Genomic DNA, 12921 nt, shown 5'->3' on the forward strand with positions numbered 1-12921 from the left:
TGAAACTCTCACATCACTTTGAACCTTTCTAAGGTACTTCCTAAAGGAGATCAGTCCTGGGTGTTCTTTGGAAGGACTGATTCTGAAGCTGAAACTCCAGTACTTTGGCCACCTCATGCGAAGAGCTGACTCATTGGAAAAGATCCTGATGCTGGGAGGGATTGGGGGCAGGAGGGGAAGGGGATGACAGAGTATGAGAAGGTTGGATGGCATCACCGACTCGATGGACATGAGTTTGGGTAAACTCCGGGAGTTGGTGATGGACAGGGAGGCCTGGCATGCTACAATTCAGGGGGTCGCAAAGAGTCGGACACGACTGAGCGACTGAACTGAACTGAAGGTGCTTATATTCTCATGCTTCTATTATCTTATGATTAATTCTGCATTTTTCTTAGGTCCACTTCCCATTACATTCATTACAAATTCACTCATATTCAACATGTACATCAAATGAGTATTCTCTGTGTACAGACTATATACCATGATCTGACTCAATAAAGATGAATATGATATTACCCAGGCCTCATGAAATTTAGTTTGAAAGCATGACCCACTCATTTTTTTCTACCATTCATGCTTTGAATGGTATTGTGCAAATTTTAGTCATAAAACAGGTATTTGTATAATTTAAGTCATTACAACTCATGTTGATAATAAACAAAAAATAAGAAGGTAGCTGACAGTTTTGTATGTTATGTAAAAACCATTAATACCTGATGTGAAATCAATGCTCTTCTCTAAAACTGATACAGTAAAAGTAATGACTAACCTTAACTTTGGGGATCCTATGTAATATGGAGAAAATTAGCCTGCAATGTTACACAAACTTTAAGTATTTTTACAAGATTGTTCTATCCTACAGGCAAGATCATATTTGATTAACATCATTAATGACTTCTTAAACACATTATGTTTTATAAAGCACCCTCTGGGTCACATTATATGTTGTATAAAACCAAAGGGGGATAAGTTCGATTCAAGTCTAATCATAGAAACCCTAGCAATTAAAACTGTTTTCAAATAATTTCACAGACACATATACTTTGTAAAGTTATTTTTCCCAGACATAAGCACTCAGCATTGAAGTGGAAATAAACACAAAATATCTGGAAATTTAAGTTAGGGGATAATCTCCATTGTTCATGAGTATTTCCTCCCTCCACAACTTGCATATGAGTAAGTGAAAGTCACGCAGTCGTTTCTGACTCTCTGTGACACCAGGGACCATACAAGTCCATGAATCTCCAGGCCAGAATACTGGACTGGGTAGCCTTTCCCTTTCCCTTCTCCAGGGGATCTTCCCAACGCAGGGGCCGAACCCAGGTCTCCTGCATTGCAGGCAAAGTCTTTTCCAGCTGAGCCACAAGAGAAGCCCAAGATTATTGGAGTGGGTAGCCTACCCCTTCTCCAGCATGTTTTCCTGACACAGGAATCGAACCAGGGTCTCCTGCATTGTGGGCAGATTCTTTACCAGCTGAACTATCAGGGAAGCCCAAGGAAACTTGCATATGATCATACACAAAAGCCCCCTAAAAATCACTTTTACTTAATTTTGGATTATCTAGCTTGGGCAGGCCTAAGAAATTATGTATACCAATAGGTGCTTCCAAAAAATTATTTCACAAATATGATAAGAGATAATTTTGCATTTTACATGCATATAAGATCATAATTCCCAGACTAAACAGAAAGAAAAAAATAGTATAAAATCACTTACCTTTTGAGAAAGTATTTCTCACTTCATTAATCAAAATAAATAGGCAATGTGTCAAAAATTACACTCATATGCACACATATCCCATGATCAAACTATTGAGAAATTTAAAAACACATTTCTTTACATACTCTGAACAGGGATAGAATGACCTTTCCACCCTATAATTTGAATGTACTCCCAGTCAAATCTTGGGATCTTTTGCACAAACTGCCATCTTTACATCAGATCATAAGAAGAACCCACTTTCTCAGTAGGAATAAAGTATTTTCCTAAGCACTGCTACCACTGTGTGCCTAAGAAGTGAAGCCAGAAGCTGTTGTAAACTAACATACCCAAACTAACACACAAATGCAAGACTCTGAACTTATTGAAAAGTTCATTTTTTCTGGCAGAGTAATGATTTCTTTCTAAAATTTAAGTGAAAACCGGAAGAGTATTTTTCAAGCAAAATAAATTTTGTTAAATACTACCCCTTAAATAGAAGCAAGGAATTGTTAAGAAGAGATCTATTTTCCTTATTTTCTGTGATAATGATTGTGCCAAAAAAAAAAAAAAATTATCCAGGAGTTTCTGGTCGATATTAGAGAAAGAGAAATGGGGGTGTGTGTACATTCACACCAGAGCTATGGCAGATGGCGACTTAAAGATCTTTTCTTGTTACTGAATAGTTCCCTTGTTGCATGATTGTGCCCTTAAATAGTTCTGATAGTGTTACGGATCTTGGTGTTAATTTTTGAGTTAGGACTATCATACATTTTCTGTAAAGACACAGACAGTAAGCATTTTAGGATTGGAGGGCTACTTAGGTCTGTCATATTTTATTCTTTGTTTTCTTAAAAACCCTTTAAAGAAGTGAAAACCATTCTTAGCTTTCTGGCTATTCAGTAACAGGTTAAGGCTGAATTTGGGCCTTGGGGCCTAGTTTGCTGACCCTCCTTTGAATTATCATTAGATGGCAGAGCGTGTTGCAAGTTATGTAAGTTGTGTAGCAGTAAATATTAACCAAATGCAAAACCTGTTCTGATAATTTTTTTAATGGAATAAAAGCAACAGACCTGGTGATGCCTTAGGAGGAGCTTCTGATTTCGGTGTCTTCTAGGAGTTGTCGTCGAGACAGTGACTCCATGGGGCTCCGCAGTCAGGAAATTTAACCAGTGAAGATTTCCAAAGCTCACTAGCTAAACTACATTTATTTTCCCTTTTCTTTCTGTTTCTTTCTCTCTCTCTCTCTTTCCCTCTCTCTGTTATATGTGCACTCACTCACTCACACCGCCTCATCTTTGCATTAACTAGATGCAGAGCAGCTGTGTGAAACTGTCTTCTGGACCTGAGCAAAAGAGCCTTCTCAATTCAGCAGTAATTTTAAGTTGCATCTTTCTAAATATATGCTGCTGCTGCTAAATTGCTTCAGTTGTGTCCAACTCTGTGTGACCCCATAGACGGCAGCCCACCAGGCTCCCCAGTCCCTGGAATTCTCCAGGCAAGAATACTGGAGTGGGTTGCCATTTCCTTCTCCATCTAAATATATCACTTTAACCTTAAGACAATCCATCCCATTTGCTTTCTTCTGTTCAGATTTTTTGGGTACATAGGGATTTTTCTATTTCACTGAACAAATCTTTATCAAATGCCCACTATGATCACACCAAGATTCCCAATTTTAATGTGGATATGAATCCCCTGGGATGTTGTTTAAAGGCAGGTTCTGATTTAGTAGGTCTGAGGTGGTGCCCACGATTCTGTATTTCTAAGGAGTTCTCAGGCAGAGCTGATGCTGAGCATTCCCAAGCCATAATTTGAGCAGCACTAACATGAGGAGCACAGGTGTGTACACAGGCGATTACAACACCACAGGGGTGAGTGCTACTTGAAGAAAATATGCTAGGGAAGCATATGAACTTGAACAGAACACATATTTCAAAATTCAGAAAAAACTTGGAGTGTGTAAGAACAAAACTGATTTTAGGAAGAGTAGGGTTGATATAAGTGAAAGAGGAGAGTGAAAAAGTTGCCTTAAAGCTTAACGTTCAGAAAACTAAGATCATGGCGTCTGGTCCCATCACCTCATGGGAAATAGATGGGGAGACAGTGGAAACAGTGTCAGACTTTATTTTTGGGGGCCCCAAAATCACTGCAGATGGTGACTGCAGCCATGAAATTAAAAGACGCTTACTCCTTGGAAGGAAAGTTATGACCAACCTAGACAGCATAGTAAAAAGCAGAGACATTACTTTGCCAACAAAGGTCCATCTGGTCAAGATTATGGTTTTTCCAGTGGTCATGTATGGATATGAGAGTTGGACTGTGAAGAAAGCGGAGCACTGAAGAATTGATGCTTTTGAACTGTGGTGTTGGAGAAGACTCTTGAGAGTCCCTTGGACTGCAAGGAGATCCAACCAGTCTGTCCTAAAGGAGATCAGTCCTGGGTGTTCATTGGAAGGACTGATGCTGAAGATGAAACTCCAATACTTTGGCCACCTCATGCGAAGAGTTGACTCATTTGAAAAGACCCTGATGCTGGGAGGGATTGGGGGCAGGAGGAGAAGGGGACGACAGAGGATGAGATGGCTGGATGGCATTGCCAACTCGATCAGCATGAGTTTGAGTAAACTCCGGGAGTTGGTGATGGACAGGGAGGCCTGGCGTGCTGTGATTCATGGGGTCACAAAGAGTTGGACACGAATGAGTGACTGAACTGAACTGAACTGAACTGAACTGAGGGGTGATGTGGATAAAGCAAGAGTACAAGTAAGAAGGCAGGGAAAGAGGTGGGGTTGAAATTCCTGGTAGAAGAAGCAGAAGACCATGCAAAGCAGATGTATAGTGGCTATCAGAAAAAATCTGAAAAAAAAAAAAGCAGTGGGTAACCTAGAAGATAAAGCAAGGAGTATTTAAAGGAGAGAGAGGGAGTGACAGTGGTTCAGTTTAGGAAAAGTTGACAAATATCGACTAGGGTTAACAATGATATATTTGATGACCTTGGTGAAAATAATTTCAGTAACTGAGTGGACAGAGAAGCCAGATTACAGCAAGTTACAGAATACTGAGGGGGTAAAGAAAACAGATGTTTTGTGTTTGTTTTGTGATGGGAGAGACTTGAGTTTTCAATTCTTCTGGGAAGAAGAAAGTAGGGAGAAATTGAAGATACAGGAAAGAGGAAATAATCAGTACATTAAGATCCCTGAGGAGGGAGGAAATGAGCTCAAAAGCAAAACTGGGAAGAATATTAGGAGATTCCTAGGTATATTTAACTGTGACAGAAAGAAAGACATTTTTAAAAATGAGCATAGACTGAGCCAAATCTGTGTTTGTTGGTAGAAAGTTGAAGGAGATCCCCTCAGTAACTTTTATGATCATTAAAAATTAGGAATTATATATTTATTCTGAGGGGAAAGGCAATACGAGCAGGAGTTTGAAAAGCATGGAAAAGAAATTTATGGGAAACGGAAAAGATATTTAGTTAAAAAAAGGCTAAAAAACGTCCACATGTATTTGATCTCCCAACTGTTTTGTGTTTTTGTGCTGGAAGACACAGTGGATGTGACAGTGCCTGAGTCTGGCCCACTTCCACGCCAGCAGGAATCCTGTTTTCCTTTGGTCAAGGTGGAGCTGCACCAGGTCCTGGTATTCTGGCTGGATTTTCCTCTACCTTCCCTGTTCTGAACACAGGTCCCTTCATTCACATCCTGTTCTTCGGGCCTGGACTCCCAGGTTACTAGCACAGACCTCAAGTTACTCAGAGTTTATTATACTACATGGAACTTGCTTCTCAAGTCATCTCATTTCATGCTTACTCAATTGTATATCCCTATGCATATGTGTGTACACACGTTCACACACACACACAAACACACACTTGTGTTTCCTCAAAACTCTCCACTTAGATCTCCTAGATGTCTACCACTATTCCAGACATCCTGGAATGTGAAGTCAAGTGGGCCTTAGGAAGCATCACTATGAACAAAGTTAGTAGAGATGATGGAATTAAGGTTGAGCTATTTCAAATCCTAAATGATACTGTGAAAGTGATGCACTCAATATGCCAGCAAATTTGGAAAACTCAGCAGTGGCCACAGGACTGGAAAAGGTCAGTTTTCATTCCAGTCCAAAAGAAAGGAAATGCCAAAGAATGTTCAAACTACCACATAATTGCACTCATCTCACATGCTAGTAAAGTAATGCTCAAAAATTCTCCAAGCCAGGCTTCAACAGAACATGAACCATGAACTTCCAGATGTTCAAGCTGGATTTAGAAAAGGCAGAGGAACCAGAGATCAAATCGTCAACATCCATTGGATCATAGAAAAAGCAAGAGAGTTCCAGAAAAACATTTATTTTTGCTTTATTGACTACACCAAAGTGTTTGACTGTGTGGATCACAACAAACTGGAAAATTCTTAAAGAGATGGGAATACCAGAAAACCTGACCTGCCTCTTGAGAAATCTATATGCAGGTGAGGAAGCAACAGTTAGAACTGGACATGGAACAATAGACTGGTTCCAAATCGGGAAAGAGTGTGTCAAGGCTTTATATTGTCACCATGCTTATTTAATTTATATGTAGATTACATCATAAGAAAAGCTGGTATGGATGAAACATAAGCTGGAATAAAGATTGCTAGGAGAGGAGGAGCCAAGATGGCAGAGGAGTAGGACGGGGAGACCACTTTCTCTCCTACAAATTCATCAAAAGAATAACTGAACGCAGAGCAAACTTCGCAAAACAACTTCTGATCGCTAGCTGAGGTCATCAGGCACCCAGAAAAGCAGCCCATTGTCTTCGAAAGGAGGTAGGACAAAATATAAAGGATAAAAAGTGAGACAAAAGAGCCAAGGACGGAGATCCGTCCCGGGAAGGGAGTCTCAATAGAGGACGTTTCCAGACACCGGGAAACCCTCGCACTGGCGGGCCTGGGGGAAGTGTTTGAATCTCGAGGGCAACCTGACTGGGAGGGAAACAATAAATAAAACCCACAGATTACGAGCCTAAAAGCAACTCCCAGTAGAAAAGTACCCCAGACACCCGCATCCGCCACCAGCAAGTGGGGGCGGAACGGAGAGGAGCGGGCGGCATTGCTTGGGGTAGGGTCGGGCCTCAGTGCCCTGAGGACAATCGTATGGAGCTTTTGTGAGTTGCCAACTTAAACTGTGGGACAGCAAATGAGAGAGAGAAAATTAACCGGCCCGAACACACTGCCGGCCGTTCGCAGAACAAAGGGACCGAGAAAGTCCAGAGAAGAGCTCGCAGGCTGCAGACCGGCCCAGCCCCGCCGGAGGCAGGAGGCAGAGGGGAGGGGAAAGGGGCTGGCTCGGCCCCAAGGACCGCATCCCCTGCCGCACTGCAAACAGGCCTCCACTTTCTAAGCAAAGACCTCCTGAGATTCTGGATGGTCGACATCCGCCAGGAGGGTCGCGGCGAGACACAGGGCGCAGGCACCCGACCGGCGCGGGCAGGGACTGGGGATAGGGACGCGGAGGGCAGAAGGCGCACGCACTCGACTGGCGCCGGCAGAAACTGAGACTGGGACCGGAGAAGGGAGTGGGCGCGCTGCACCCGGGCAGAGTGCGCCCATCAAGCCCCTGGCTGCCTGGACCGCTCTGACGGGGAAGACACAAAGAGCAGGCGCAATTTTTTGTACCGCGCTTTTGTGGAACACCCGAGGGCGGCAGCACGGGGCGCGCTCCATATAGAGCAGCCGGGAGCCTGAGCAACGCAGACGGAGAAAGCAGTGACAGCCCATCTCCGCAGCGCGACGAAACTAGCTACCTGAATAAGAGTCCACCTCCACCCACCTGTGTCAGGGCGGAAATGAGGCTCTGAAGAGACCGGCAAACAGAAGCCAAATAAACAAAGGGAACTGCTTCAGAAGGGACCTGTGCAACAGACTAAAATCCCTGTAGAAAACACTGACTACACCGGAAGGGGCCTGTAGATACCGAGAAGTGTAAGCTGGAAGGAGGAGCTATCTGAAACTGAGCCAAACCCACACTGACCACAACAGCTCCAGAGAAATTCCTAGATATATTTTTACTTTTTTTTTTTTTTTAGTAGAAAAAAAATTTTTTTTTTATTTTTTATTTTTTTCTATTTTATTTTCCTTTAAAATTCCCTATTACTCCCAAATTACTCCTTAACTTTCATTTTCATAGATTTTTATGATTTTTTTAATTAGCAAAAAAAATTTTTTTTCCTTTTCTTTCTTTCTTCTTTTTTTCTTTTCTTCTTTTTTTCTTCTTTTTTTTCTGTTTCTCTTCTATTTTCTGTTTTACTTTTTTCTCTTATTTCTTTTAAAGTCCTCTAGTACTCCTCTACTACTCCTTAATTTTCATTTTAAATACACTATAACCTTACAAAAAAAAAAAAAAAGAGAGAGAGAAGCCCTACTCCAGACACAGCAATCTAAACAAGATGAAACGGCAAAGAAATACCCAACAGGTAAAGGAACATGAAAAATGCCCACCAAGTCAAACAAAAGAGGAGGAGATAGGGAATCTACCTGAAAAAGAATTTAGAATAATGATAATAAAAATGATCCAAAATCTTGAAAACAAAATGGAGTTACAGATAAATAGCCTGGAGACAAAGATTGAAAAGATACAAGAAATGTTTAATAAAGACCTAGAAGAAATAAAAAAGTCAATTAAAAATGAATAATGCAATGAATGAGATCAAAAACACTCTGGAGGGAACCAAGAGTAGAATAACGGAGACAGAAGATAGGATAAGTGAGGTAGAAGATAAAATAGTGGAAATAAATGAAGCAGAGAGGAAAAAAGAAAAAGGAATCAAAAGAAATGAGGACAACCTCAGGGACCTCTGGGACAATGTGAAATGCCCCAACATTCGAATCATAGGAGTCCCAGAAGAAGAAGAAGACAAAAAGAAAGGCCATGAGAAAATACTCGAGGAGATAATAGCTGAAAACCTCCCTAAAATGGGGAAGGAAATAGCCACCCAAGTCCAAGAAACCCACAGAGTCCCAAACAGGATAAACCCAAGGCGAAACACCCCAAGACACATATTAATCAAATTAACAAAGATCAAACACAAAGAACAAATATTAAAAGCAGCAAGGGAGAAACAACAAATAACACACAAAGGGATTCCCATAAGGATAACAGCTGATCTATCAATAGAAACCCTCCAGGCCAGAAGGGAATGGCAGGACGTACTGAAAGTAATGAAAGAGAATAACCTACAACCTAGATTACTGTACCCAGCAAGGATCTCATTCAGATATGAAGGAGAATTCAAAAGCTTTACAGACAAGCAAAAGCTGAGCGAATTCAGCACCACCAAACCAGCTCTTCAACAAATGCTAAAGGATCTTCTCTAGACAGGAAATGCAGAAAGGTTGTATAAATGTGAACCCAAAACAACAAAGTAAATGGCAACGGGACCACACCTATCAATAATTACCCTAAATGTAAATGGGTTGAATGCCCCAACCAAAAGACAAAGATTGGCTGAATGGATACAAAAACAAGACCCCTATATATGCTGTCTACAAGAGACCCACCTCAAAACAAGAGACACATACAGACTAAAAGTGAAGGGCTGGAAAAAAATATTTCATGCAAACGGAGACCAAAAGAAAGCAGGAGTCGCAATACTCATATCAGATAAAATAGACTTTCAAATAAAGGCTGTGAAAAGAGACAAAGAAGGACACTACATAATGATCAAAGGATCAATCCAAGAAGAAGATATAACAATTATAAATATATATGCACCCAACATAGGAGCACCTCAATATGTACAGCAAACGCTAATGAGTATGAAAGAGGAAATTAATAGTAACAGAGTAATAGTGGGAGACTTTAATACCCCACTCACAACTATGGATAGATCAACTAAACAGAAAATTAACAAGGAAACACAAATCTTAAATGACACAATGGACCAGCTAGACCTAATTGATATCTATAAGACATTTCATCCCAAAACAATCAACTTCACCTTTTTCTCAAGTGCACACGGAACTTTCTCCAGAATAGATCACATCCTGAGCCATAAATCTGGTCTTGGAAAATTCAAAAAAATTGAAATCATTCCAGTCATCTTTTCTGACCACAGTGCAGTAAGATTAGATCTCAATTACAGGAAAAAAATTGTTAAAAATTCAAACATATGGAGGCTAAATAACACGCTTCTGAATAACCAACAAATCATAGAAGAAATCAAAAAAGAAATCAAAATATGTATAGAAATGAATGAAAATGAAAACACAACAACCCAAACCTATGGGACACTGTAAAAGCAGTGCTAAGGGGAAGGTTCATAGCATTACAGGCTTACATCAAGAAACAAGAAAAAAAACCAAAGAAATAACATAACTCTACACCTAAAGCAATTAGAGAAGGAAGAAATGAAGAACCCCAGGGTTAGCAGAAGGAAAGAAATCTTAAAAATTAGGGCAGAAATAAATGCCAGAGAAACTAAAGAGACCATAGCAAAAATCAACAAAGCTAAAAGCTGGTTCTTTGAAAAAATAAACAAAATTGACAAACCATTAGCAAGACTCATTAAGAAACAAAGAGAGAAGAACCAAATTAACAAAATTAGAAATGAAAATGGAGAGATCACAACAGACAGCACTGAAATACAAAGGATCATAAGAGACTACTACCAGCAGCTCTATGCCAATAAAATGGACAACTTGGATGAAATGGACAAATTCTTAGAAAAGTATAACTTTCCAAAACTGAACCAGGAAGAAATAGAAGATCTTAACAGACCCATCACAAGCAAGGAAATCGAAACTGTAATAAAAAATCTTCCAGCAAACAAAAGCCCAGAACCAGATGGCTTCACAGCTGAATTCTACCAAAAATTTAGAGAAGAGCTAACACCTATCTTACTCAAACTCTTCCAGATAATTGCAGAAAAAGGTAAACTTCCAAACTCATTCTATGAGGCCACCATCACCCTAATTCCAAAACCAGACAAAGATGCCACAAAAAAAGAAAACTACAGGCCAATATCACTGATGAACATAGATGCAAAAATCCTTAACAAAATTCTAGCAAACAGAATCCAAAAACATATTTAAAAAAATCATACACCATGACCAAGTGGGCTTTATCCCAGGAATGCAAGGATTCTTTAATATCCGCAAATCAATCAATGTAATACACCACATTAACAAATTGAAAGATAAAAACCATATGATTATCTCAATAGATGCAGAGAAAGCCTTTGACAAAATTCAACACTGATTTATGATTAAAACTCTCCAGAAAGCAGGAATAGAAGGAACATACCTCAACATAATAAAAGCTATATATGACAAACCCACAGCAAGCATCACCCTCAATGGTGAAAAATTGAAAGCATTTCCCCTGAAATCAGGAACAAGACAAGGGTGCCCACTCTCACCACTACTATTCAACATAGTGTTGGAAGTTCTGGCCACAGCAATCAGAGCAGAAAAAGAAGTAAAAGGAATCCAGATAGGAGAAGAAGAAGTGAAACTCTCGCTGTTTGCAGATGACATGATCCTCTACATAGAAAATCCTGAAGACTCTACCAGAAAATTACTAGAGCTAATCAATGAATATAATAAAGTTGCAGGATATAAAATTATAACACACAGAAATCCCTTGCATTCCTATATACTAACAATGAAAAAACAGACAGAGAAATTAAGGAAACAATACCATTCACCATTGCAACAAAAAGAATAAAATACTTAGGAGTATATCTACCTAAAGAAACAAAAGACCTATACATAGAAAACTATAAAACACTGATGAAAGCAATCAAAGAGGACACAAACAGATGGAGAAACATACCGTGTTCATGGATTGGAAGAATCAATATTGTCAAAATGGCTATTCTACCCAAAGCAATCTATAGATTCAATGCAATCCCTATCAAGCTACCAACGGTATTTTTCACAGAACTAGTACAAATAATTTCACAATTTGTATGGAAATAGAAAAAACCTCGAATAGCCAAAGTAATCTTGAGAAAGAAGAATGGAACTGGAGGAATCAACCTGCCTGACTTCAGACTCTACTACAAAGCCACAGTCATCAAGACAGTATGGTACTGGCACAAAGACAGAAATATAGATCAATGGAACAGAATAGAAAGCCCAGAGATAAATCCACCAACCTATGGACAGCTTATCTTTGACAAAGGAGGCAAGGATATTCAATGGAAAAAAGACAACCTCTTTAACAAGTGGTGCTGGGAAAGCTGGTCAACCACTTGTAAAAGAATGAAACTAGAACACTTTCTAACACCATACACAAAAATAAACTCAAAATGGATTAAAGATCTAAATGTAAGACCAGAAACTATAAAACTCCTAGAGGAGAACATAGGCAAAACACTCTCCGACATAAATCACAGCAAGATCCTCTATGACCCACCTCCCAGAATATTGGAAATAAAAGCAAAACTAAACAAATGGGACCTAATGAAACTTAAAAGCTTTTGCACTACAAAGGAAACTATAAGTAAGGTGAAAAGACAGCCCTCAGATTGGGAGAAAATAATAGCAAATGAAGAAACAGACAAAGGATTAATCTCAAAAATATACAAGCAACTCCTGCAGCTCAATTCCAGAAAAATAAATGACCCAATCAAAAAATAGGCCAAAGAACTAAACAGACATTTCTCCAAAGAAGACATACAGATGGCTAACAAACACATGAAAAGATGCTCAACATCACTCATTATTAGAGAAATGCAAATCAAAACCACAATGAGCTACCATTATACACCAGTCAGGATGGCAGCTATCCAAAAGTCTACAAGCAATAAATGCTGGAGAGGGTGTGGAGAAAAGGGAACCCTCTTACACTATTCGTGGGAATGCAAACTAGTACAGCCACTATGGAAAACAGTGTGGAGATTTCTTAAAAATTGGAAATAGAACTGCCATATGACCCAGCAATCCCACTTTTGGGCATACACACTGAGGAAACCAGACCTGAAAGAGACATGTGCACCCCAATGTTCATTGCAGCACTGTTTATAATAGCCAGGACATGGAAGCAACCTAGATGTCCATCAGCAGATGAATGGATAAGGAAGCTGTGGTACATATACACCATGGAATATTACTCAGCCATTAAAAAGAATTCATTTGAATCAGTCCTAATGAGATGGATAAAACTGGAGCCCATTATACAGAGTGAAGTAAACCAGAAAGATAAAGAACATTACAGCATACTAACACATATATATATGG

This window comes from Dama dama, chromosome 13, assembly GCF_033118175.1.
Source record: "Dama dama isolate Ldn47 chromosome 13, ASM3311817v1, whole genome shotgun sequence".
In the NCBI taxonomy this organism is placed as follows: domain Eukaryota; kingdom Metazoa; phylum Chordata; class Mammalia; order Artiodactyla; family Cervidae; genus Dama; species Dama dama.